This window comes from Armigeres subalbatus, chromosome 1, assembly GCF_024139115.2.
Source record: "Armigeres subalbatus isolate Guangzhou_Male chromosome 1, GZ_Asu_2, whole genome shotgun sequence".
Taxonomy (NCBI): domain Eukaryota; kingdom Metazoa; phylum Arthropoda; class Insecta; order Diptera; family Culicidae; genus Armigeres; species Armigeres subalbatus.
In genome coordinates, this window is record NC_085139.1 from 288316670 (window position 1) to 288344431 (window position 27762).

The 27762-nt window shown below is 42.4% G+C and overlaps 1 protein-coding gene across 5 annotated transcripts in view; it reads left to right on the forward strand.

Moving 5' to 3' along the window:
* The first annotated feature begins 258 nt into the window (after window positions 1–258).
* LOC134207693 (signal transducer and transcription activator-like) overlaps window positions 259–27762 on the forward strand; it is a 345148-nt gene continuing 317644 nt past the window's right edge. For 2 of the 5 annotated variants that reach the window (XM_062683487.1, XM_062683489.1), the window contains exon 1: window positions 260–924. The gene's annotated coding sequence lies outside the window, so the exon portion shown is untranslated. Of the gene's footprint in view, window positions 925–27762 lie in introns of all 5 variants that reach the window. The other 3 variants (XM_062683491.1, XM_062683493.1, XM_062683492.1) reach the window with 3 other exon arrangements.

Sequence of the window (27762 nt, forward strand, 5' to 3'; positions counted from 1 at the left end):
CGCTGTGATTAAGTGCAAATATTGTGTTGAGTGAAACACCAACAACCCGCCCCCGCTCACCCACTGCACGCTGCATGCATGATGACAACAGTTTTCAAGTCAAAAGTCACAATCTTCCGCGCTCGCTCGCTCTCACGTATGGTCCCCGGCGCACAGGACGGTGTACTTTTCTAACCTTCGGACTTCTTTCGATACCTTCTCCGCAAAACTAGACACTCTTTTGTGTATCGTCGTTTTTTCGGTCGCTCGCTCGCAGTGTGTGCGGTGTGGTTCATCTTTTCTTGGATAACACTTTTATTTTCCGTAGTCCGTCGGTCGCGTGGAAAAGCAAAATCAGTTCGGATCACCTGTGCTTGACATCGGTGGGAAAAACAGTGCCCAATTTTCCCCCCGAACAAAACCGCGAGTGCAGTGCGTGTACGTGAGCAGCAAGCGAAAAGAATTACGTCGCGATTTGCGTCGGTCGTCGGTTAGAAGGCCGAAAGGTGCGGTGTGTGCAACAGCCAGCAGCAAGGTGCAGTGCGGTGTGGTGGCGAAGAAGAAAAATAAAGTGACGGAAGAGGACGACCGCCGCCCTCCCTGCGAGATCACTGTCGTCGATCCCCGGCATAATATTCCGTGGTTTGGTGGCGAGGAAAAATAGTTTGGCAGTGCGCGGTGCTGTTGGCCCTGAACAGCTTCGGGGTAGAGCCAATTCGCGAGGATCATCGACGGGGTGGTCCCGGTGTGGAAGGAATTACGAGAAAAGCGATACCGGAAGTGTTGTGCCAGTGAGTGGAAACACACTGTGAACACGGTTCGATTGCAAGGTCATCCGGGTTGTCCGGAACGGTAATGGTTCCAGCGGTTGTTCTAGAAGCTACCAATTGACGTATCGAGGAGCAGCGGCCAGAAGCTTGCAAGTTTGCCACCCTGAAGTAAAACGTAAGTCTCCTGTGACAGTTGTTTCTTATTGCAGGGCTGGTGTCGAGTTGCGTTTTGGCTGACGGGGATTTTCTAAGCTAGCCAATAAAGTGCGGTATATTGTTAATATAGATACAATACAATATTCGGCTTACATTCAGTTATAAATCTTTAAAATTCCGACTCGGAAACTCCCCAGAAATTTGCTGAACAATTCGCAATTATTTCCTCAACCCGATAAAATTTAAACTGGTTCTCGTAAGAATAACAAAAAATAATAACAATAATTTAAACTTATTGATAAAATTTATTTATTTAGAATTATCGTCATACCAAAATTTTGATTCTCAAGCAGTGAGTATGTATGTTGTATAATCATTGAAATTGGTATCAAAAGCAACAGCGTTTGTATTGGACATTGTTTCAAAGCACGCGCCTTCTTTTAAAGTACGTGCTTGCCCTGAATAATGAGAAAGAGTGAATGCCTTCTTTTAATGCAAGCAACTGCCCGGGATAAGGTGGAAGAGTAAATGACACCTTCTTTTAAAACACGCGCTTGCAAGGAATAATACGAAAGAGTGAATTTCTCCTTCTTTTGAAGCACGCATTTGCCCGGTATGAGGCGAAAAAGTAAATGTTTCTTCTTTTAAACTACGCGGTAGCCCGCAATAAGACGGGTGAGTAAATGACTCCAACTTTAGTTACTTGGAATATGTTATTTTTTACAGATTAATTTCCATTTTCAATTTCATTATTGAAACGCAATCTAATAAAGTGATCAGGGTTTGCAGAAATCGCTCTCAATAGATAACGAATAGAACTTTGACATCAAAACATATATACATACTGTGATTTGTCTCGAAATTCTGAAAAGCCTTTTATATCACTGCAACGTCGATAATTGTTTTTTTTTTGCATTTTCGCGGTTTAGCTTACCCAGGATTGTGTAACTGGTCACTTGGTTTCGGACCGTTTTATTTGGAAAAATATGAACAAAGACTCAAAACATGTTGAGCAAAATTGCCTTTCGTTTCAATGCTCTAAAAAATGCCTGGCTCCCTTTCAAAATATTTCTCTACCGAGTAGCCGATATTGTTGGACTATTGCTTTTGTCGAATGGACATTGCCACTAACATTCAATCGTCGACCGTTTTTCCCGTTGACCTATTCCTATTGAAGACGTGGCGACCAGCAGAGTTGTGGCTAGCGTATTATGGGACCTGGGTTGCTCGTTTCCGAGAGTTATCAGAAGCGATGAACTCTCGGCATATCTTTCAATGGCTTATCTTCTACATGGAAACGGATTATGCTCGAGATGCTTTTCGTATGGACTTCAATTGCTTTATGAAGGTCAACTTATGTGGATTCGCGTAGGACTTACGTTAATGGTGACACGACCCGGACAGATTTTGTGAAGCTACTCCGAAACACATTCAATAAGTTACAACTAAATGTGTTTGTGTTTGTCAGAATCGACGCAGTTAATAGGCCGTTGAACTTTGCGAAGTAGTGCGGCGATTCCACAAACTTAAGGGAGATCCCTTAAGTACGTTACGAAAAATTTGTCAATTTTACCCCCCCCCCCCTCACTCTTTCATCACACGTTTTGTATTAAACTCTTATCATTTTTGTGTGGATCGTCACGCTGCTATAAACTCCACCTCTCTGGAGGCGTGACGTACTTTGTGGACGACCACTTATAGAACTTAACTTAAGATTGCGATTGACCGCATCAAGTCACTTTTAGCAGCCCATCAGGAAATAAGCGTTAGATGAGAAAACTAAAATTACACCATCAAGGTAATTAGGAGGCTATGTGATGTGCACTGGGATTGATTGTGGCTAGGATCACAAGACGTGTATGGAAGATTATGAGAAAATAAATTGTGATTTGGTAATTCACAAAGAGCGGCTGGCAGACTGCCGGAAAATGGTTTGTGGTTTGAAATACCACAAGGCGTGTCTGGAAAACCGCCGGATAATGGTTTGTAGTTTGAATGACAACAATGAGCATCTGGAAAACCGCCGGGAAATGGTTTTGGTTTGAAAAACTACCAGAGACGCGTTTTTTCACTCGCCGGTTCGTTATCGGTTTTATTTTCGTTTGTACGGTGAAAAGCACAGTGGCTCTTTTGATTCCGGACAATGCCAATCAGCCAACGCTGGCTAATATGGTCCGATTTATTGAATCAATAACAGGCGATCAGCGTAAGATGGAGGTTGTCTATAAAGTATCCGACCAGAGGTCATTCTGGCCAAGCTTCAAAATAGTAGCAGCGATGAAGTATTCATTGGAAAATAATGAAGATATGCTCCCTTTCTTCTACAGCAGCGGTTCTCAACCTGGGGTACATGTACCCCTGAAGGGATCTTCGCTGGCCCTACGGTGTACCTCGGACAAAAATGCATAATGGCGAGCGTATTACAATTCCAATCAGACCTTATTGATAAAATTTTGGTAATTTTGTTTTTTTTTTATTTCAAAACTTTGTCTTGTACATAATATGCATGGCGATCAGTAAATCAAAGCCAATTGAATCCCACCATCCTCAATCTAAAAGTTCGGAAGTCTCCATTTCAGAGGCATGAAGTTTTGGAAGCCTCCTTTCAATAGGCCCGGAAGCCTAATTTTAACAGAGTCAGAAGCCTTTTTTCAAATAGCTTGGATCGATGCTTTCAAGAGGATCGGATGCCTCCTTTCAAGAGGCTCGGAAGCCTCCTTTCAAGAGGCTCGGAAGCCTCCTTTCAAGAGGCTCGGAACCCTCCTTTCAAGAGGCTCAAAGCCTCCTTTCAAGAAGCTCGAAGCCTCCTTTCAAGAGGCTCAGAAGCCTCCTTTCAAGAGGCCTGGAAGCCTCCTTCAAGAGGCCTCGAAGCCTCCTTTCAAGAGGCTCGAAGCCTCCTTTCAAGAGGCTCAGAGCCTCCTTTCAAAGGCCTGGAAGCCTCCTTCAAGAGGCCTGGAAGCCTCCTTTCAAGAGGCTCAGAAGCCTCCTTTCAAGAGGCTCAGAAGCCTCCTTTCAAGAGGCTCGAAGCCTCCTTTCAAGAGGCTCGGAAGCCTCCTTTCAAGAGGCTCAGAAGCCTCCTTTCAAGAGGCTCGGAAGCCTCCTTTCAAGAGGCTCAGGAAGCCTCCTTTCAAGAGGCCTCAAGCCTCCTTTCAAGAGGCCTGGAAGCCTCCTTTCAAGAGGCTCGGAAGCCTCCTTTCAAGAGGCCCAGGCCTCCCTTTCAAGAGGCTCAGGAAGCTTCCTTTCAAGAGGCTCAGAAGCCTCCTTTCAAGAGGCCTCGGAAGCCTCCTTTCAAGAGGCTCAAAGCCTCCTTTCAAGAGGCTCGGAAGCCTCCTTCCAAGAGGCTCGGAAGCCTCCTTTCAGAGGCCCAGAGCCTCCTTTCAAGAGGCTCGGAAGCCTCCTTTCAAGAGGCCTGAAAGCCTCCTTCCAAGAGGCTCAGCCTCCTTTCAAGAGGCCTCAAGCCTCCTTCAAGAGGCTCAGAGCCTCCTTCAAGAGGCTCAGAAGCCTCCTTTCAAGAGGCTCAGAAGCCTCCTTTCAAGAGGCTCAAGCCTCCTTTCAAGAGGCTCAGAAGCATCCTTCAAGAGGCTCAGAGCCTCCTTTCAAGTGGCCTTGAAAGCCTCCTTTCAAGAGGCCTCAGAAGCCTCCTTTCAAGAGGCTCAGAAGCCTCCCTTTCAAGAGGCCTCGGAAGCCGCCTTTCAAGAGGCTCAGGAAGCCTCCTTTCAAGAGGTTCGGAAGCATCCTTTCAAGAGGCCTCAGGAAGCCTCCTTTCAAGAGCTCAGAGCCTCCTTTCAAGTGGCTCAGAGCCTCCTTCAAGAGGCTCAGAGCCTCCTTCAAGAGGCTCAGGAAGCCTCCTTTCAAGAGGCCTGGAAGCCTCCTTTCAAGAGGCTCAGAAGCCTCCTTCCAAGAGGCCTGGAAGCCTCCTTTCCAAGAGGCTCAGGCCTCCTTCAAGAGGCCCGGAAGCCTCCTTTCAAGAGGCCCGAAAGCCTCCTTCCAAGAGGCTCAAGCCTCCTTCAAGAGGCCTCAAAGCCTCCTTTCAAGAGGCTCCTGGAAGCCTCCTTTCAAGAGGCTCAAGCCTCCTTTCAGAGGCTCAGAAGCCTCCTTCAAGAGGCCCGGAAGCCTCCTTTCAAGAGGCCTCAGCCTCCTTTCAAGAGGCTCAAGCCTCCTTTCAAGAGGCTCAGAAGCCTCCTTTCAAGAGCTCAGAAGCCTCCTTCAAGAGGCTCAGAAGCCTCCTTTCAAGAGGCCTGGAAGCCTCCTTTCAAGAGGCCCGGAAGCCTCCTTTCAAGAGGCCTGGAAGCTTCCTTTCAAGAGGCTCAGGAAGCCTCCTTTCCAAGAGGCTCAGGCTTCCTTTCAAGAGGCCTGGAAGCCTCCTTTCAAGAGGCTCAGGAAGCCTCCTCAAGAGGCTCAGGGCCTCCTTTCAAGAGGCCCGGAAGCCTCCCAAGAGGCCTCAGAAGCCTCCTTCAAGAGGCCCGGAAGCCTCCTTCAAGAGGCCTGGAAGCCTCCTTTCAAGAGCTCGAAAGCCTCCTTCCAAGAGGCCTCAGCCTCCTTTCAAGAGGCTCAGAAGCCTCCTTTCAAGAGGCTCAAAGCCTCCTTTCAAGAGGCTCAGAAGCCTCCTTCAAGAGGCCTGGAAGCCTCCTTTCAAGAGGCTCGAAGCCTCCCTTTCAAGAGGCTGGAAGCATCCTTTCAAGAGGCTCCAGGCCTCCTTTCAAGTGGCTCGAAAGCCTCCTTTCAAGAGGCTCGGAAGCCTCCTTTCAAGAGGCTCGGAAGCCTCCTTTCAAGAGGCTCGGAAGCCGCCTTTCAAGAGGCTCGGAAGCCTCCTTTCAAGAGGTTCGGAAGCATCCTTTCAAGAGGCTCGGAAGCCTCCTTTCAAGAGGCTCGGAAGCCTCCTTTCAAGTGGCTCGGAAGCCTCCTTTCAAGTGGCTCGGAAGCCTCCTTTCAAGAGGCTCGGAAGCCTCCTTTCAAGAGGCTCGGAAGCCTCCTTTCAAGAAGCTCAGAAATCCCTTCAAGAAGCTCTTCTTCCAAGAGGGTTGAAGGAATCTTTCAAGAGGTGCAGAAGCATCCTTTAAAGATGGAAAGAAAGCCACCATTCAAGATGCTCGGAAGCCTATCTACAAGGGGCTCAAAAGCCTCGTATCAAGAGGTGCGGAGGCATACTTTCAAGAGATTCAGAAGCTTTTTTCAAGAGGCTCAGAAGCGTACTTTCAAGCCTCTTTTTAAGACCCTTGGAAGCTTCAATTCAAGTAGCTCGGAATTCGTCTTTCAATAGGCTCAGAAGCCTCCTTTCAAGTGGCTCGAACACCGCCATTCAAGAAACTCGGAAGCCGCCATTCAAGAGGCCCTAAAGCCTCTCTACAAAAGGCTCTGAAGCCTCTTATCAAGAGCAGTGAAAGCCTACTTTCAAGAGATTCAGAAGCTCCTTACAAGAGGCTCGAAAGCCTCCCTTTAAAAGGCTGTTATTCTTTCAAGAGGCTTGGAAGCTTACTTTCAAGAGGGGTTACCTCAATTAATGAAAAAGTTCGAAGGGGTACCTCTCATAAAAAAGGCTGTTCTACAGCAATGGAAAAATATTCCAATTTCATTACAATTTTTGATTTGCCACCAGAAATACGCGACCCTGACTTTACATTGGTGATGTCAAAGTTTGGAAAGTAAAACGTGCGAAGTTGAAAGGAAGAATTCATTACAAGGGGCTGAATCTGAAATGTTTCATCTGCAAGTCGTATATCCACCTGAAAGAGGTATGTCCGACGATTACGAGCGTCGTAGTGAGAAAAAGAATGAATTAGTAGCCTTTGACGATGAAGATTGTAAAAAAGTAGTAGCAAACAGAGATATGAAAAACTGACAGCCAACAGTAAGAAAAAGAAACAAAACGACAACTCAGACTTGCTGCAAGCAAATCTGAGGAAGGAAACGAGGTCCGCAGGTTATCGACAACCGAAAGCCCTCTCGTCGTGTCGAACTCACTCCGTTCATGTAGGAAGGAGAAATGCAGGATGCCGTCGTATGAGTGGATCGATGATGAAAATGAACGGCTTCGTGATGTGGAAAACCGCCGAAAAATGATTTGCGCACACTCAGTTTTATTCCTGCAGCTCGGCTAAATCCGCACAGCAAAATAAAATATTGATATTCCGGACAAGTGACAATATTTAGCTTATTTTCAGCAACGAAACGTCACTTTGACAAAAATGTCGTCCACAAATTTGTTTACTGAGAGCATACACGGTACACGGAAGAACTAAACTACCCAAAAGTGAATTCAATCCACCCTACTTCGAACTTCCGTACGTGAAGTCAAATTTGAGTAAATGGGGTCGAGGTATGTAGTTTGCAAGACTCGGCCTCTTCGTTTGTGGTGTGGAAGACTGTCGGAAAATTGTCTGTGGCTTGAAAGACCACAAGAAGCAGCAAGCCCTGGCTCGGCCTCTTCTTGTCAGATCTCGATGGCGTGATTACGGTGAGCTGCTTGTCTGCAAGCAAATCATTCTCCCTGCGAACAAATACGACATGTCTGTTAAGGAGAGCTGCGCTCACCTCAAACTCCAACGGGTCCAAAACAAGTTCCTAGGAATAATCCTCAACACCCCTCCCAGGAAAAGAGCATCCGAGCACATCCGAGGTTCACCATTTGGCCGGGATAAAAATTTCACGCTCTTGCCAGTGTAGAGAGAAGTTTAGGGTCCGTTGCTTGGCTTCCGACCATCCCATGATCCCCAATCCCCGTCTCCAACTAGGTTATCGTGTTTTATTGTAAATATTTAGTGTACATAGTTTAAGTTATCAAATTTAAAAAAAACATTGCCTTTTCAAGGCCATTTTGCTAAATTTATTTTTTGAAAAATTTATATTTCAAAAAATAATTTAATAATCCTAAAAAGTTTTATGAACACTAAAGTTGAATGGCCAATTCGGTCAAACACTAACTATGTAAAAATAATCAACACAAATATTTAGCAAAAATAGGTCTAAATATTTGTATTTATTTAGTTACAATAGACTAATCCGTCACTTTTTATTTTTTTAAAAGGCTGCCCAGATTATAGCAATCCTATGGGGCTAAAAAAATCAGAATGATTGATTCTACTGATCACCAGAACATCGGATGAAATCCACATAATGACAAAACATTGATCAGAAACATTCTCTCAAAACACATATTGGAAAGATGCTTCAGATTTCGAGGAATTTCAGGTCATTTTCCAACACATATTTTCTTCAAAAAAAATCTTCAAAATCCTCTACCAGCCCTGTCGTTACGCTTCTGGTCGTCGTGTTCTTATCAAGGCGGTGTGCTGCGGCCGTCCGCCATACACGGACACGGACGACGGATAGACGGCACGACAGTCAGCAGCAGCAGCAGATACAGTCGCATTTTGTTGTAGTGGAGGCGAGTTGAATGAGTGCCGTCGTCGTCGTCGTCGTTGTTGTTGTTTTCGTCATTGGGTTTGAAGTTTATACTCCATCCGTTCCGTCCCGTCCCGTGAAGCGATCCCAACAGGGATAATAAAAATGTGAACCAAACAACACATGCAAAGCAGCTAGTTTTGTTATTTTGTTTTTATTGCATTAGTTTGAAGTTTCTTTCGGTCTCCGGTTTCGCTCGATAAGGCACATGGATGGTGGTGCCCTTTAAATGTGTCGGTAATGTGGAAAATATCCCGATTTTTTATGTCCTTTGCATAATTTAAGATTCGTTCTCAATTTTTAATTTGTTTTTACTAATTTTACGAGAACTAGCGTTTAACTTGCGTGACTCTGAATCACACAATTAATCGTGGTACTCTTTCGAATTGCTGACGAAAATTTTAAACATTTCTGCAACCAAAAAATGTCAAATGTCTTTTGCTCCGAGTAGTATCTGTACCGCAAAATCTGCGGCCTAAAACGACAATAACCTGATGACGAAGTCATCAATGAATAATAAGGTTCACTGGCAAATATTCCAGTAGATCACACCTACGTGTTATTAGGAGCAAGGTCACACGGGCGGGTACATATGACCTCAGAAGAGAATGGCCAGTCTTTAGGACAAAGGAAGACGTTTCAAGTATGATCATGTTATTTTTGTTGGTTACAGAGAAAACTTCAAAACGCAGAAAGGATATAACAAGCAAAGCAAAACAGATTCAAGAGACATCTTTAAAAAGTAATCGTTCACAATCCAGAAGCTGCTGTAGGGAATTATGACGGACGAAACGAAAATTGATAATGCTGGCCTTGCTCACGTGTCACGTACTTCATTATTGGCCAAGAAAGCCATCATTAATGCGAGGTGAATCAATTTGTTTTAGCTGTTTAATTCTATCTTCGGTCAGCTCTGGGTGAAGGCAGGAGGAAAATTATGTTTCGAAGCTTAATGGATGAATCGTTGGGAAATTATAATGGATGAGACGCTGCCTTGTGCTACTACTTTCGGGTAGGTAGTCAGAGATGCTCAAAAGTGTCCCTGCGGCTGAGCACACTCATACCCACTTCTAATTCCACCGTGCAATACATATTATGTTGATTGTTAATGGATTGACGTTTTTGCGCGCGTCTGACTGCTGCCAATGGTTTGATGTTCGACGCCGAATACCCAAACGTCAAACGTGAGTGGCCTTTAAGCATCTCACAGCAACACGCTTCTGCGCACCCGATTAATCATCCAGTGTTAAGCTTCTGAAACAAACAAAAAACCTCTTTGGGGGAACTTGAATGTAAATCTGATGCCAAAGATCATCATTCATCGGCATCGACCCGTCTGGGTCGTACTGCTGAAGACCGTGGACGTAAGACATGACGGGGCAACGCGCAAAACTAATTTTATAATTCTTGTTTTGATTTTTCCGTTTTCGGCTCACCCATTCGCCGTTTGTTTGATTCCGGATGCCTGCCTGCGTTCGGTGCTTACATGCGATGCGTGTCGGCTCTTCTTGCGTGCCCTTGGCGGGGGTGGTTTGTTTACATTATTTGGCAGCTACTCGAGTCGCGTTCGCGTTCGTCGAGTCGAACGGCGGTCGGTCAGTCAGTGGTGGTGGTGGTGCTTCTTCGGTTGGCCATTGTTTACAAATTTGGAATTATCTTCTTCGCGCGCCGCGCCGATGGCAATCGGTTTCCGATGGATCGATTTGTTTAGAATCGTCGGCTTTGTGCTTGCGCGCGGGGATTCATGTGAGATCATTCGGTTTGAAATAAATGCATGGCCTTACGGCTGGATTGGAATGTTTTTAGCAGTTCGGTATTACTCGAATTACTAGTTTAAGATGGGATGATCGCCACCTTCAAAGATAATTGGAATGAGTTGGGGAATTATTTTCCACTATGTAAATAGCACCTGGCAAGTGAACAGTGTTGCTAACATTTCTTCTCGTTTGACCATAAGATAATCAACTGTCTAAGACGATTTTGGTACTTCCCATTTAATTCCACTACGTTTTGTTATCTATACGTATCTGTAATTCGGACACAACTGTGAGACCGTCTTTAGTGTCTCGTCTTAGACAGTTGAAGACATTCCACTAAAAGAGCTCACATATTTTTTCCTTAAGGTAATATTGATTATGACATTTGATTTGATAAATAAATTACAGATTAGCAATTCAAAAAGGGGATTCCTAGGTTCCATATATAAATGCTTTCTGAAAATCTTATCATGTTTCTAGTCTCTAATTTGATTTGGCATATTGTTTCCAATTCCGGCGACTGATAAAAAGTAGTTTAAATAGAATCGAAACTGGTTCAAACTAGTAGCTTGTACAGTCATTTGATAATTATTCCAAAATTATTGAAGGTCACGATAGCTCCGTCTCATGTCTTATCAGGCAATAATAATGATACGAAATATATCAACCAGAAGCGTGTACCGTCCAATGTCAATATTAAGCTGTTTTTCGAAGTTAGGAGTGCCTTGTAAAAGAATTCCGATACATGCTTAATTAAAATTCTCAGTAGTTGATAATCTTGAATGAATTTGTTTTATCTTTATTGGCGTGACTTTGAGATTCGACATATTCTCACAGCACTCTAGAAATTAAGGTTAACACGTACATACGTCCCCATCGGGGACTCCCCAATTTCCATTTTGTGGCAAAACTCAAGGCAAAAACAAAATTATGCAGCTCAGTCAGTTTCTTGGATTTTCAAGCAATCTTCTGGAATCGGGTACCAAATTCCTGTAGTTTTAGGAACCGAGGTCAATTTGTGTGGAATGACCATGGTTTCGGATATATTCCGGGGAGTACTGGGGTTACCTCCCTCCTGGAAGAAATGGCCACTTGCAGATCGGCTTCGAAATCCATCTTGCGACATGTCAAACTCCATGATTTTACAAAACAAGTACAGTGGAGTACATTTCGGGAATTTTCGATCGAATTGGCCACCCTCCGGGTACTTCCCGGGCCTGGTTTTCTTGGAGAAAAAAAGAACTGAGAAGCGAAAAGTAAGAAGTGAAGAAGTGAGAAATGAAAAGTGAGAAAAGAAAAGTAAAAATGGAAAAGTAAGTTGTGAAAAATGAGAAGTGAGAAGTAAAAAATATGAAATAAGAAATGAGAAGTAAGTAAGTAAGAATTGAGAAGTGAAAAGTTAGAAGTGAGAACTGATTAGTGAGAAGTGAAAAGTGGGAAGTTAGAGTGAAAAGTGGGAAGTGAAATTGAAAAATGAGAAGTGAAAGTGAAAAATGAGAAGTGAAAAGTAAGAAGTCAGAAGTGAAAAGTAAGAAGTCAGAAGTGAAAAGTAAGATGTCAGAAGTGAGAAGTAAGAAGTTAAAGATAAGAAATGAGAAGTGACAAATTCGAAGTGAGATGTGAGAAATGAAAACTTAGAAAAGATAAAAAGTGAAAAGTAAATTGTGAAAAGTGTGAAGTCAGAAGTAAGAATTGAGAAGTGAAAAGTGAGAGGTCAGAAGTTAGAAGTGAAAAGTTTGAGAAGTGAGAGGTGAAAATTAGTAGTGAAGGGTAAAAATGAGAATAGAAAAGTGAAAAGTAAGAAGCGAGAAGTGAAACGAGAGAAGTGAGAAGTGAAAAGTGAGAAGGGAGAAGTCAAAATGAGAGTGAGAAGAGTAAAGGGAGTAGTTAGAAGTAAGAAGTGAAAAGTGAGAAGGATGGAGTGAGAACTGAAAAGTAAGAGGACCAAGTAGTGAGAAGTGAAAAATGATTTTTTTAACTTAATCTTATTCCCGCTCATCATTTCCTCTCCCTCCTTTCTGCTTTCCTTGAGAAAATAGAAGTGAAAAATTTGTGAAGTAAGAGATGCGAAATGAGAAGTGAAAAGTGAAAGGTAAAAAGTGAGAACTGCTGATTCCAAACATTTAATTTCTCACTTCTCAATTCTCAATTTTCACTAATCATTTAGAATTAGAACATTTCACTTCTGACTTCTCTTAATAAGTAGGAAATACATTTTAACTATTTTAACAATGTGTTTGATATTTTGGAAGAAAAATATGAATGTGTTCTCTATCTCGATGCCTCCCTAACTCGATGGTCCCTTAATATCGAGTAAGGGAAATTTCACTGTATTTACTATGTAAAATCATGTAGTTCGATATGTCGCAAAATGGGTTCAAATATTGAACCAAAAGTGTTCACTTCTCCAGGGGAGGCAGGCTCCGGGAACACCCGGGAGATGGCCAGCTGGATTGAAACCGTCGAAATGTGCTTCAGTGTGGTTGTAGGACAAAAGGTCGAAGGTCAAAAGGTCGAAGGACAAAAGGTCTAAAGGACAAAAGGTCAAAAGGTCGAAGGGACAAATGTTCGAAACAAAAAATCTGATTTAAAAGGTCGAAGAGTCAAAAGGTCGAAACAAAAAATCTGAGTAAAAAAGCTGAATTAAAAAGGCCGAACGTCAAAAGGACAAAAGGTCGAATCAAAAAATCTAGTAAAAAGGTCGAAGGACAAAAGATCGAAGGTAAAAACGTCGAAGGACAAAAGATCGAAAGTAAAAAAGTCAAAGGACAAAAGGTCGAAAGAACAAAAGATAGAAATTGCGGTTGTTGAGAGCATAAAGAGCATAAAATATTCATCTTTATGAAGCAACTTCGGTCCGAATTTTGACAAACATCGCATGAATGTTCAAAACATAGAATGACATAGTCAGACGACTACTCCACAAACTCATTCATTCGACTGTCACTGAGTGTGCTTACTATGTGCTGAAAAACATAATTAGCATTGTTTATGTTGATGTTTACCGTTGAAAGTGCCTCGCGGATGAAAATCGGATTCAGTTCTATGTGATACATTACTTTACTCATTTAAACCGTGTTCAGATTTCAGATAATTTATCAATTTGTAAAATGTGCATAAATATTCAATGACTAATATTCAATTGAATATTGACAGTCCAGAGCCGACCATGAATGTGTCTGGAAGTGAGCTGTCAAGTGAAGAAAGGTGGAGTTCACCAAAAAAGTCCGATTATTTTACACTCTGGTCGAAGGTCAAAAAGTCGAAGATCAAAAACACGAAGGTCGAAAAAAATAGGCAAGACGTCGAGTGTTAATCAATCATTCTTTAACACATTTATGTTTATTTATGTTTTATCTGATAATATTTCATTGTTGAATTTTCCTTTATTTTATTCATAACCTTTTCTTTCGAGTTTCGCATTTTTATGCCACATATGAAATACCAATAACACCTGATAACATTTCATTCTAATTTTTTTCTTTTGCTAAAACATAAGGTATGCTTCAGAGGTATATTGTCAAATCAATATTTTTATCAAAGCATTGCTAGGCTTTATTATCTTTAATTGTAATTCCTGAAAATAGTTCTTCACTAATTTTCATCAAATTGATCATTCAAAATATATCATTTTAGCTTCACATACCATCTTCTAATGACAATAATTTTATTATTATGTGCTCAAAAGATGATACATTTTTGTTCGCAAAATTTGTTTTTAAGTTACTATAAACAAATATAATACATTTATTTTTATTATTAGAAACCGTTACGTTACGCTGTGAAGTAGGGAGGGGTATGGAATTGCCAAAATTTGCGTTAGGGAAGATCCATTATTTAAACGCAAAAATTGAACATTTTCAACCAGGCCGCGATGGACGTGTTTTATTATCGCTGTCACGTATTTTTGCGGATTTTGTGGCTTTTAAGTATTTGCAAATTAGATTATCTTCAAGTGCTTAGTTCAAGTGTTATATGTTTTCAAGTGCAACAGATGCTCTTCATAAAACCGTAAAAGGATGCATTCTGCTATTCGTCGAGAAGTGGTCCTGGTGTTTTTAAGCCTTCATCTTCCGGAATCAGCAGGAGAGTCTGAATTTATTTTGCTAAATTTTATGAATTCGTTTTCGAGAAATTGGAAAATTCTGCAATCAAGAAGCTGTACCAAAGTGAGGAATGGATACATGTGCTGCTGCAGTATTTGATGGTGTCCAAGTTTCTCCCATCGCCCGGGCTGCATTAAACACAAAATTGGAAAAGAGAAAATCTCGAAGAAGTCTAGAATGCGTCCAATTTATAAAAATGGCACATCCTTCCAATCTGACGAATACCGGATCGAAGATTTCGTCAACTTAATTAAATGGTGGTCCCGTTTATTATTCTGGAACGATCCAACTGCTATGATGCTGGGAAACACAAACATGGTGAGCAAGTTCCGATTTGTCCTTCAATATTACACAGCAACCTACTCTGTCTCTTTAAGAATTTACTTTTTTTCTCTTCTGTTCAATGCAATGTTCAAAAACTATGTACTAATGAAAGCTCCCTCCATGTTCTCAAACTTGTATACTATAATACTAATGTTGTCGGGAAATTCAATTGGCTAGTACATATAACGTTCTACACCTGTTAATATTTTAATATTATAGATAATTATCTGTACATGGTTTCCTCGGGATGGATATTAACAGTCATTATCCAGCCTTAAAGAAATTTTAACCTAATTATATGCCTATTTAAAAAATCAAAAACGATTAGACTTCCGTCAACTTTTTCTATCGGATATTCGACTTTCTATTGGTAGTTTTCTAAATATTTTTTCCTTAACAAGCCCACTCACCCTCTAGACGAACGTAACAATTTCTAACGCAATATTGTGCACCGACAAGCCCCGAGGCGGAACGGTATGTGGAACCGTATGAAGGAGCTTAAGGCCAAACCAGAAAACCAAACCAAACTTGAAAATTCGAGTCGTGACAATGGTTCTTATGGTGGTATAACAGAGAGTGGGAAGTAGGATTACAACAAAATCTTAAGGCTCCTTACGCTTTAGTATTCTTGTTCTATTAAAAATTCGACTCCTTGACCCGTTTGACTCATTGTCGCCTTCGAAAACAATTTTATTGTATTCAGTCAAGTCACAGTACATTTAATTTTATCGTTATTCGGAATAATTTGTCTAAATAAATATGTATCGACATTTGCATTAGTTGGTCAATTCGATTACTGACTGAACACACTTCAGTGGTGACGGGTGATCGTAGCTCATCAGGTTGTTTAATCAATAATTCACCGATAATTTATTGTTTTGTAGGAAGATATTTATCACTGCTGCTTTAAAAACTGTGTTACAAGCAATTTTAGTTACATGGTGAGTCCGTTCCATACTTAAATATATATATATAAACTAATTTCACTAAATACGGTCTGAGTTCAACGATGTATATTTATGATGTATCATGGATATAAATCTTGATCCCGGAAGTATAAATATATTGCATATATCCATTTGATATCTGAATGTATTTATGCGGGGCTTACTGTTAGTGATAGTGACCTCGGAGTGGACATGAAATACCAGGCACTCTGAAATGGGTCACTGGAGCTGCAGTAGAGCTAGCACTTTCTAACTCCCGGATTAAATCTGACTGTTTTAACAGACAGCTTTCTTCCATAACATCACTGCCAGACAGTGGGGGTTAGTTTGTACACACACACACACAAAATTGAACATTTTCAACCCCGCTCTCCCCTATGTCACACTTAAATCTAAAAATTGTGTATGGATCGTCACACTTCGCTTAACCCCTCTCCTCCCTCTAAGCGTTACGTAATTTATTAATGCTCCTTTACGTGATTTGTGAACGTTTGTGTTTCATTTTGAAGTCAATTAGTAATGCTCTAACGCACAAGACCTCCTTTAGACGGGATACTTTATTTTTTTGTAATTTCTTATTGTTCAAATTTTAAAATTGATTTTTTCAATCTGTTTTTCATTCAACCTTCTGTTATTTTTTCGACCCTCTTCTCCTTCGACCTTTTGTCCTTTCAATATTTTGACTTTCGACCTTTTGTCCTTTCAGTTTTTTGACTTTCGACCTTTTGTCCTTTTGACATTTTATCTTTTCGACTTTTTGTCCTTTCGACCTGTTATCCTTTCGACGTTTTACCCTTTCGGTTTTTTTGACCTTTCGACCTTTTCTCCTTTCGACCTTTTGTCATTTCGGCCTTTTGATCTTCGACCTTTTGACACAGATTCCTTCAGTGTATGTACTTATTTTATAGAATCATGAAGTTTAAAATGTCGCAAGATGGGCTCCAAGATTGAACGAAATAACGGCCTCTTCTCAGAAGAGCCAGTTTCTAATTCGATCAAAAATCGCCGAAATTTACTCCAGTGTACTTGTTTTGCAAAATCATGGAGTTAGACATGTCCCAAGGGTTTCAAGATTGAACGAAAATTGGCCATTTTTCCAAGGGAACCAGGTTTTGGAAGTACCCGGAGGGTGGCCAATTCGATCGAAATTCGCAGAAATTTACTCCAGTGTATTAGTTTTGCAAAATCATGAAGTTTGAATTGAAGATTGGTCAAAAATTGGGCCACTTCTATAAGGGAAGGTGGCCAATTCGATCGAAAATCGCCGATATGTACTCCAGTCAGTACTGGAAAAGGTCGTGATCGTCATAAGACAGAGAACAAAGCGCCTTTTTCTATTTCAGGCGACCAAATGAAAGAATCGTGGGTACTTTGATCAATTTCGCATGAAAGGCAGTCATGAAAGGATGTAGCGCTTTATTTTAAAATTCTAATTTCTAAGTTATTTTAATAGATACATGCGAAAAATAGTGACTAGCCAATAAATGAATCATACTTCTTTAACTCGCCGAGTTGAAACTGAAAATAAACACAAAAATAAAGCAGATATTGCACACTTTCATGACCTGTCACAGCAGGAAGATCGAGACCGTGAAGAGACGGAGGAACTGTACCGCGCTAATAACGCACGAAAGTTCTATGAGAAGTTGAACCGTTCACATAAGGGCCGCATGCCACAGCCCGATATGTGCAAGGACATAAACGGGAACCTTCTTACAAACGAGCGTGAGGTGATCCAAAGGTGGCGGCAGCACTACGAAGAGCACCTGAATGGCGATATGGCAGACAACGATGGCGGTATGGTAATGAACCTAGGAGCACGCGTGCAGGACATGCGACTTCCGGCTCCGAATCTCCAGGAAATCCAGGAGGAGATCGGCCGGCTGAAAAACAACAAAGCCCCTGGAGTTGACCAACTACCAGGAGAGCTGTTTAAACACGGTGGTGAAGCACTGGCTAGAGCGCTGCACTGGGTGATTACCAAGGTTTGGGAGGATGAGGTTCTGCCGCAGGAGTGGATGGAAGGGGTCGTGTGTCCCATCTACAAAAAGGGCGATAAGCTGGATTGTATCAACTACCGCGCAATCACATTGCTGAACGCCGCCTACAAGGTACTCTCCCAAATTTTATGCCGTTGACTAACACCAATTGCAAGAGAGTTCGTGGGGCAGTACCAGGCAGGATTTATGGGTTAACGCTCTACCACAGACCAGGTGTTCGCCATACGTCAGGTATTGCAGAAATGCCGCGAATACAACGTGCCCACACATCATCTATTTATCGACTTCAAAGCCGCATATGATACAATCGATCGGGACCAGCTATGGCAGCTAACGCACGAAAACGGATTTCTGGATAGACTGATACGGTTGATCAAGGCGACGATGGATCGGGTAATGTGCGTAGTTCGAGTTTCAGGGGCATTCTCGAGTCCCTTCGAAACGCGTAGAGGGTTACGGCAAGGTGATGGTCTTTCGTGTCTGCTATTCAACATCGCTTTGGAGGGAGTAATACGAAGGGCAGGGATTGACACGAGTGGCACGATTTTCACGAAGTCCGTCCAGTTATTTGGTTTCGCCGACGACATTGATATCATGGCACGTAACTTTGAGAGGATGGAGGAAGCCTACATCAGATTGAAAAGCGAAGCTAAACGGATTGGACTAGTCATCAACACGTCGAAGACGAAGTACATGATAGGAAGAGGCTCAGAGAGGTCAATGTAAGCCACCCACCACGAGTTTCTATCGGTGGTGACGAAATCAAGGTGGTCGAAGAATTCGTGTACTTGGGCTCACTGGTGACCGCCGATAACGATACCAGCAGAGAAATTCGGAGGCGCATAGTGGCTGGAAATCGTACGTACTTTGGACTCCGCAAGACACTTCGATCGAATAGAGTTCGCCGCCGTACCAAACTGACTATCTACAAAACGCTTAGAAGACCGGTAGTTCTCTACGGACACGAGCCATGGACGATGCTCGTGGAGGATCAACGCGCACTGGGAGTTTTTGAAAGGAAAGTGTTGCGTTCCATCTATGGTGGGGTGCAGATGGCGAACGGTACGTGGAGGAGGCGAATGCACCACGAGTTGCATCAGCTGTTCGGACCGCGAAAATCGGAAGACTGCGGTGGGCCGGGCACGTAGCCAGAATGTCGGACAGTAATCCGGTGAAAATGGTTCTCGACAACGATCCGACGGGAACAAGAAGGCGAGGTGCACAGCGGGGAAGGTGGATCGATCAGGTGGAGGACGACTTGCGGACCCTCCGCAGACTGCGTGGTTGGCGAAGTGCAGCCATGAACCGAGCTGAATGGAGAAGTCTTTTATGTGCAGCACAGGCCACTCCGGCCTTAGTCTGTTGATAAATACTGACACTATTTTAATACGGGTTAATTCGATCAATAGTTTTACATTCAAATTCCAAACACTATGGTACGAGCACAATTAGTTCTTGGAATTTGTTTTATGATTTCCTAGGCGTGAATTTTAATATAATTTCTAACCGTTTGAAGTTTTCATCAAAATTCGTAACAGTTTCTGAGATATTAGGAGTTGAAACATTTTTCGTTTTGGCCCAATCTTATCCCCTAGGCCCAATGACACCCCGAATGATGGTACATAACATTTGATAGAAAATTTTCAAACCTGAGATTTTTGGACACAAAGCACAATACAGACCCCATTCAATTTTGGCAACACGTTCGGAACATTTATGTTGCTAAAATCGAATGGTTTTTGTTTTCTCATGGTCTTCAACATATCTTATCTTTTTGTGACGCTAGACACACTGTGACCCTTTTTTACGCGAATTTTGCAATCTAAACGTTTGCACTAAAAAAATTTAAACGCCTTTTTTTTTTTTTTTTTCGTCGGTTTCGGGGTCTAACCAATTTCTTTTACGAAAATTTCGATATTTAAACGTTTAACCTGAAAAAAAAATTCTTGATTTTTTACAATTTTTTTACGTCGGTAGGGGTGTAACGATATGCTGACCTTTAAAATCGGTTGAGAAATGTTGGAGTTATGACAGTTTTGGTGAGTCAAGCATTGACAAAAATCTAGGCGTCCATAAAAGTGGATTGGTATCCGGGCCTTCTATAAAAAGTTTGTTTTTTGAGCAAACATATGGCCTTTACTTATACTTTGTATACGAGAAAGATAAAAAAAGATTTTCATTAGATGAATGAACAGTGAGAGAAACAGACAAAAAATGTAAAACATAGACAGGAGCAAAAATAAACATAAAGAGAAATAGACAGAAAGAGCAAAAAAAAGCAGAAAAAAACAGATAAGAATAAAAACAAGCAACAAGTGAAACAGACGGGAAGAAAAACGGAATGGGAAAGAAACTGACAGTAAAAAAACGAACAAGAAAACAAAAAGAATAAGGAACAGAAAGAGAGGGAAACAGACAAGATGAAACGGAATAACTGAGAATCAGATACGAAGAGTAACAAACAAAAGAAAAGATAGTAAGTGAAAATTTAAGGAAGCTAGATAGACAGGGAAAAGGAACAGGCAAGAAATAAATAAAAACAGGAAGAGAAACAGTCAGAAAGAGAGACAAAACAGTAAAAGAAACAGACTGGAAGAGAAACAAACAGGAAGAAAAAGACAGACAGGATGAGAAATACACAGCAAGACATACAGCTAGGATGAGAAACATATAGAAAAAGAAACAGACAGGAAGAGCAACAAATAGGAAGAGTGACATATAGAAAGAGTATTATGTAGAAAAAGCGACAGATAGAATAAACGATAGATACGAAGGGCGATAGACAGGACGAGCGATAGATAGGAATAGTGGCTAAAGCAACATATAGGAAGAGCGACAGATAAGCAGAGTGATAGCCAGGTAGAACGACAGATGTGAAGAGTTTGCCCTCCTTTGGATTCAAAGTTTGCCCTGTGAAAAGCAATGATTGTTTCCTTCTTCAACGTATCTTCAACTATCTGGTAAAAGGAGGAATGTCGCAAGAGAGAATTCTCTTCGTCGACTTCCCCTCTTTTGAATAAAAGTGACTAGCAGAGGTGATAAACCACAAAGAAATCTGCTGCTTGTCACTTTTATTAAAAAGAGGGAAAGTCGATGAAGAGAATCCTCTCTTGCGACATTCGCCCTTTTTCCAGATAGAGCTTGAAATAACCGTTGGGTAGTGACTGCTGACCAGGGGCCCTCTGTGGAAACTGTGGAAATGCTTAATAAACACTAAGCTGCGAGTCGCCAATGCCTTAGAGGGGGATGTAATGCTAATGAAAAGAGAAGAGTGATTTCTGACCTTGGATTGAGCTCTATTCTGTGGCTTGTTGGTGAAAATTATTCCTAGGCTATTTCCTTCTCTGTATGAGGTATTTGTAATCGCTCCCAGAGTTAATCATTCCACAAACTCCAATTTATTTTAATACAAGATACATATGAAGCTCTATCTGGTAAAAGGGCGAATGTCGCAAGAGAGAATTCTCTTCGTCGACTTCCCCTCTTTTGAATAAAAGTGACAAGCAGGGGATTTCTTTGCAGTTTATCACCTCAGTATGCAAGTTCGCATTGTTTTCTATCGTTTGTTATCTTATCGTTTTGTTACCACTAAGAGAATCCTCTCTTGCGACAGTCGCCCTTATTCCAGATAGAGCTTGATATGTTCTTAAGTAACTAATATAGCGAAATGTCTTCATTTTCTTCTCACTAAACATACATTGTTCTCATCATATAAGTAAGAAAGAAATACAAAACCAATGCTAACATGCGTGCTCTGCTGACAAAATCTCAACAATAAGAAACAAATCAAATTCCTTTTCATTGCTTTGTTTTAGATAAGATAAACGTAGCATCATTTTACCTAAAAGTGCTCCGTCCGAGCTCTCTGTTCGACCGTTCGTTGAATAATTGGGTCAATTCCATGTCTGGCAACCCAATAGTTATTTCACATTTCATAATGGACTGTGGCTTCACACTTCCCCTGATTATTTGGTACCTGAACATCTCCCCTAAAGTGACTTAACTCTTGAAACTAAACAAACAGAGCTTTGCTTTCCAATGCACGTATGCTGGTCTATTGGATTTGCTTGCAGTTGCTGTTAGAGTTGTTGTTCTGAAAAGAGGAGGAAACATCCTTGCAACAGTACGTTTCACAAATCCTGAAGCAGTGCGCGAGCAGTTCCGTCGTCATCAGGATGAACTTCCTGAATATCGCTCATTTTCAGCTATCCATTCAGAGTTGTTTGATTCGTCCTTGAAGCTGTTGCAAATGCTCTATGCGTCGTCTAGTCAACAGTTCTTGTGATCTGTGCTGCACCAGATGGAATTCATTGAGACGGTTATTCCTATCCGTACAATAGTCTGCTATTGGGAGCAATTGCAGTGATGCACCTGCCAAAAAGTGGATTCCAGATCCATTGGATGGTTTGATTGAGGTGTAAGGGAACCACTGGGAACTATCAGATTGACTAATTTCATCCCTTCAAGTGGCTAAAATCACAGTCCAATTTCCTTTGGAAGCCTTACTTCTGGTTGGAAGACTTTGCTTTGAAAATTTCCTGTAAATATTCGGATGAGCTTCTTGTGGAAATTTGAAAAAAAAATCTTGTGTATTCGAAAGAATTTATCATTTGCTAACGAAATTCCCATTGGATTTCCGGAAATAAATCGTGAAGATTCCAAAATATTTTCCGAGGAAACTCAGAAGAATCAAACTAAATACTTTTCGCGGCAATTAGGAAAAAATAACTTGGGGTCTTTAATGCGATTTTCTTTGGAAATTCTGATGAATTTTGCCCAAGAAGGTTGATGTTTATAGTCAATAGACGGATACTATCATTCTTAGTTCATTTAAAAACCCAGATTTATTAAAAAATCTAACTCGAATCCAATCCAATCCAACTATCATGAGTGTATTTCATTTTAGTAGGCTTTAAAGCTGCCAAAACGTTATGGCGTTACACGTCGTAACTTACATGCTATCAAAGCTTGTGTTTCATTTGTTGTACTAAAGTCGTGTAGCCTACACAGAAAAAAATAATGAAAACTAAGAAGCGCGTAAAAAATAAAGACATGGAAAGTTACACTATTTTGGGCGTACATGGATATTTTTTAACAAGTACACCCTGAATGTATGCATTCTCTATAGCATTATGTCAGTTTCTGCAGCATACATCATATAAAAATTGACATAATGCAATGGAAATTGCATACATTGAAACAAACTCCTTCGACGTCCTCACGTCTGTGGAGCGGACGTCCTAACGTCCCTAACTAGCTCACCTCGTTTCGGGGTTCTCAGGGTCGGCTTGAACCTGCTTAGGGGACGCACAGAGACAAAAGTGGAGCAGCGGACAACAACAATGATCCAAGACCATACCATGCAATTCAGGGCTAGTAGCTTAAAGAAAGGAACCGATTTGTTACATTTTACATACTTTTATTTATTTATGTTTTCATTCTTAAGGGTTAGTTAGGGTTAGAATTATCGTTGCGGCCGTTTTACAATTCTGAGCTCATACCTTTTGTGTATAGCGGGAACCCGCCGGCGAAATGGATGATATCGTTCCTCATGGTCACTCCTGTTTGTTCTTCCCTGACCCAGAAAGGGGGGTCAGTTTCGATTTTGGGAAAGCGGAACTCCTGGTTGCTGGACGCAAAGAAAGGGGCAGGGCCGATTTTGATACAGGGTTTCCGGGTCGCCTGGCACCTGGTCGATGATGATGCTGAAATTGTCGTGCGGTCCACACCGGGACTGGTTGCCACCGTAGTGACGAGTGTGACCGTCCTATGCCGAACTCCTCTAAACGCACGAGGAAGGGTTTTCTAGGTGGCTTGGCGCCCGGTCGACGATGTTCTTGACGATGGTTCTGGAATTGTCGTGCGGTCCACGCCGGGACGGCTTGTCACCGTAGTGACGGAATATGAGCGTCCTGTGCCAAACTTCTCCAACAGCACGAGGAAGAGTTCTCTTGCCTTCGGCGATTCCACGAGGGGCCAGCCTGCCGCGAGCGTGGAAAAATGGACTTTCCGGTGTTTGTCCTCTATTTGATGCGGGACCGAGATAGATGTAGCTTGCCAAAATAAAACTGGTACGGACACGTGTGGCCACGAATATCGGAACTGCCCACTTCCGGATTGTCCTTTGCGGGCGTTGAGGGGGCGAAGATCGTTGTGCTCTCCCTACAAAGGTCTGTCCGCCTAGGTACCGCGCTGGGCTCGGAACCGTCACTAGGCAGTGGTCCACTACACTATGGTCAGGCACTTAAACCGCCGTAAACTGGCCGCTTCTAAGGATCCCTTTCGCTCGGCCGAGGAACCCTTCCGGTATCCCTTTAGCCAGCTTCTGATTGGGGGGAAACGGGTGGTAATATCTCCGTCCGAGTATTTTTGTGGTCTTCAGGGGTCTACTTCAACCACGTTTTTTAATTTTGATTGGACACTCGCGAAAACAACTGTCTTCCTCGGCGTTCACTGACCAAATACCCCTGTCTTCAGTCTTGCTTTTTCTCCTCCTTTCTTCCCTTCTTTTCGCCCCGGATGTACTTCAATATTCCACTCGCCTCGAAGGTAGGGGTGGCAGCAGCGGTAGTGCGTACACGATTGAGACGGAATACACCGATAGTTGACAATTTACCCATGTATTCCGCCTTTTGGGTACTCCATGCATAGTCTCACAAATATTGAGTTTTATTAATTAGTTAAGGGTTATATGCATGGGTGTCTCATTGTTGACGCATTCGGTAACAATTGCCTCTCCGATGGGGGAAAAATTGAGCCTTCGTAAAGGCTTAATTTTTCCTCATATGACCAGGTACTGCGGGTAATCAGTCAACGTTCTTTTGGACACCAGTTTGGTAATTCAATGGTAGGGAGGCGGTTTGGATCTAATAATATTTAAATGCTCGTACCCGTTTGCATTCACTGCACTTGATAAATGAACTTTCTTGACAAAGGCTGTTATTAATTGACGTAATGTCCGGTATCTACAACTATATATTTCTCCTTCACTACACTTTTTCCAAAGGAAAAAAAATGAACTTCCTTTAAGGATCCCAGGGATAAGCTTACTACCCTTTAAGATCCTGTGATTCATTAACGTTTAGAAACTAGGTAATACTCATTCATTCATCCTTTTCATCTACATTCAGTGGGCCCTAACTCATTCCGAAGTCTGTCATTCCTGCTTTTATTCATGGTATAATAATTCTATCTGTCTAAACTAATTCTTATTTTTATCCTATGTTTATCCGCAAGACGCCTACCGTCTTTTACGAACCTTCCCTCCATTGAGGCTCTCCAAGCCTCAATGGTAATTTATTATCTTTCAATGAACTATTAATTATTTTTGCAAACTGGGTACAACCATTGAAAGTTTCCTGATTTGTTCCCAAGCATTGACTCATTTACATTGAGTGTGTTTTTTTTTCTAGATTGCGTGAGGCGATATGATTAATTTCATTGAACGCACTCATTTTCTTATTCGCCTTCGCCGCGGTCATCGCCGTCAACTTCAGTTTGCTAAAACTAAACCAAAAAACCGAAAAAACCTAAACCAAAACAAACCTACCACTGAAAGTTCATTGTTCGTTTAAAGATTTACGGGGCACAAACTTCCTACAAAGATGTTTTTTTTTTGAAAAAAAATCTACAAACTTCGCCAACCCGCCAGCCCTAAAATGTGATCGGTGTGATGGAATATGGATTAGAAGCCGTTATCCCGGTTTCAAATGCTCGGCCGGCCAAACCCCCAGCGATTTGCCATCGAGATCCGCAATCTCATAAGACGACGACCCTTTTTTCTTCAGCACCCGAGCAGGCAGAAATAGTGGACCGTATTTGGCATTATAGTGGTCTGCGGCACTGGAAAGCTTCATGTTCCGGCGGAACACCACTTGTCCTTCCTGGAACTCTTTTCCGAATCTTCTGTGCCGAAGGTTGTATTTTTTCTGGCTCTCAGCATGAGCCCTTTTGAGGTTTTCTTTTACTAAATCGCTTATCTTGCCATACAGGTCGGACTGTTGTTTAGACCTGTCCTCGGGAGATTGACTAATCTCCGGGTCACCGCGCCGATGGTCAGGTCCTTTAATCAACATTTCGTATCCATGTGTGGCAAAATATGGCGTGAGTTCAGTCGCTGTGTGTAAGGAATTGTTAAGAACCGTCTCGATTTCTGAGATCCTACTGTCCCATAAACGTTGGTCCTCCCGCACGTAGGTGCGGATTGCTACATTTACTGTGCGGTGAACACGTTCCACAGGGTTGCCCTGGGAATGATATTTTGAATTTAGCCAGTGTCTGATCTCAAATCGTTCCACTAGCATACGAAATTCCCGCGAAAGAAAGCATGACGCGTTGTCGGTTATAACCACTTCCGGCACCGAGTTGCGGAAGAACCACTGGTCACGAAGAGTGGTGCAGAGGACGACACTATCGATTCTTCGAAAAGGCACCAGCATAATCCATTTGCTAAACAAATCGATTACAGAAAAGATATACTGATTTTGCTTTTTACTTTTAGGAAGTGGGCCAACAAAGTCAAGAGCTATAATTTGCCAGGGATGGGTGGTAATGCGCTGCTCTCCTAAAGGAGGACACAGTGCAACATTAGCTCCCTTGGTTTCCTTACATACTGTGCAATTTTGCACATGATGTCGAACGTCGATAGCCATCCTTGGCCAAAAATAGCGCTGCCGGATTCGAGCCAAGGTTTTGTCGGTACCCAGGTGCAGGGAATTGTCATGATTTTCTTCTAAAACCGCTGACCGCTCTTGAGGAGCCGGTACCTCTTTCCAGTCAAACCGCTGGTCGTGTATTGACCCGGGAGTGGAAAGGTATCGATACAGTTTTCCCTCCCTAATTTGGTAATCGACATTATTTTCCGGATTCAGAACAATTTCATCCAGCATTTGCTCGTACCAATGAGTGTTCGAGTTCATAGGATTAGCATCCTCGGAAGGACGAGAAATGTGATTACCTGTCTTAACGGCTAGTGTGGATACCCCTCGAGAGAGGGCGTCTGGTACCGTGTTTTCTTTTCCCTTTCGATGAATTATCGTTATATTGTGGTGCTGCAATTCCAGACACCACCTACTGCACCTAGATGCCGTCTTCAACTTGGCCGTTATGTGGGTTAAGGCAGATGAATCGGTCACTAGGGTAAAGTGTGACCCCTCAACGTAGCTTCTAAAAGCCTCGATGGACAGGAGAGCGGCTGAAGCTCCCATCTCGCATGCATGACAGTTCCTTTGTGGGGTTGTCATTGTATGCGAGAAGTAAGCAATAACATTGTCCTGTCCACCTTGCTTTTGGGTAAGGATTCCGGCCACTGCCACGTCACTTAATGAATTGTAAATTCCAGATTTAAGTCTGGAGGAGAAATAATTTGGGCAGAAATCATTTTTCCCTTGATTTTTTTTAACCCTTCTTCAGCGGCCTCGTTCCAGCCAAGGATTTTGGACTAGGTTTTCAACAGGTCCGATAAAGAGGAAGTGATCCCGCTAAAGTCGTCGACAAATCGGCGATAATAGTTGGTTATTCCTAGGAAGCGGCGCCGTTTAGTTATAGTGGTTGGTCTCTCATATTCCACTATGGCTCGTACTTTCTCAGGATTGGCCCGGAGACCATCCGTGGAAAGCAGGTATCCTAGGAATGGCAACTCTTTAACACCGAATTTAGATTTCTCTAAATTAATAGAAAGGTTTGCTAGGGTTAGACGACGAGCCACTTCCTGTAAGAGCTGAATATGCTCTTCGAACGTCTCCGTCACGATGACTATATCGTCTAGGTAGACGAAGACGTTCGGTTCGAGCTCCCCGTGCCCCAGCACCCTGTCCATTAATCTGGATAGAGAAGCAGGGCTGTTGACAAGCCCGAAAGGAAGACGAGTAAACTGAAACATACCCTTGCCCTGTATGCTAAAGGCCGTATACCGACGCGAGCTTTTCTCCAAAGGTATTTGGAGAAATGCTTCGGAAAGATCAATGGTACTTAAATACCGCGCCTTCGGCAACTGACTCAGGATTCGTCCTGGATGGGGTAAGGGGTATGCGTCTCGAATTGTTCGTTCATTTATTTTCCTTGCATCTAAGCAAAGGCGCACCTTTCCCGATGGTTTTATAACGGGCACCACATTAGATGACCAGTCAGAATGGGCTCGTTCGATTATACCGATATGAAGCATTCGATCGAGTTCCCTCGCGACCTTCTGTTGGACCTTGGGGGACAATGTATATGGGTACTGCCGTACTGGAGGTTTACCTTTCCACTCGTCCGATATTTCGATCCGATGTTCTGTCAGTGGAGTCACTGAAAGTTCGTCAGCGACCGCTACTTTGAATAGT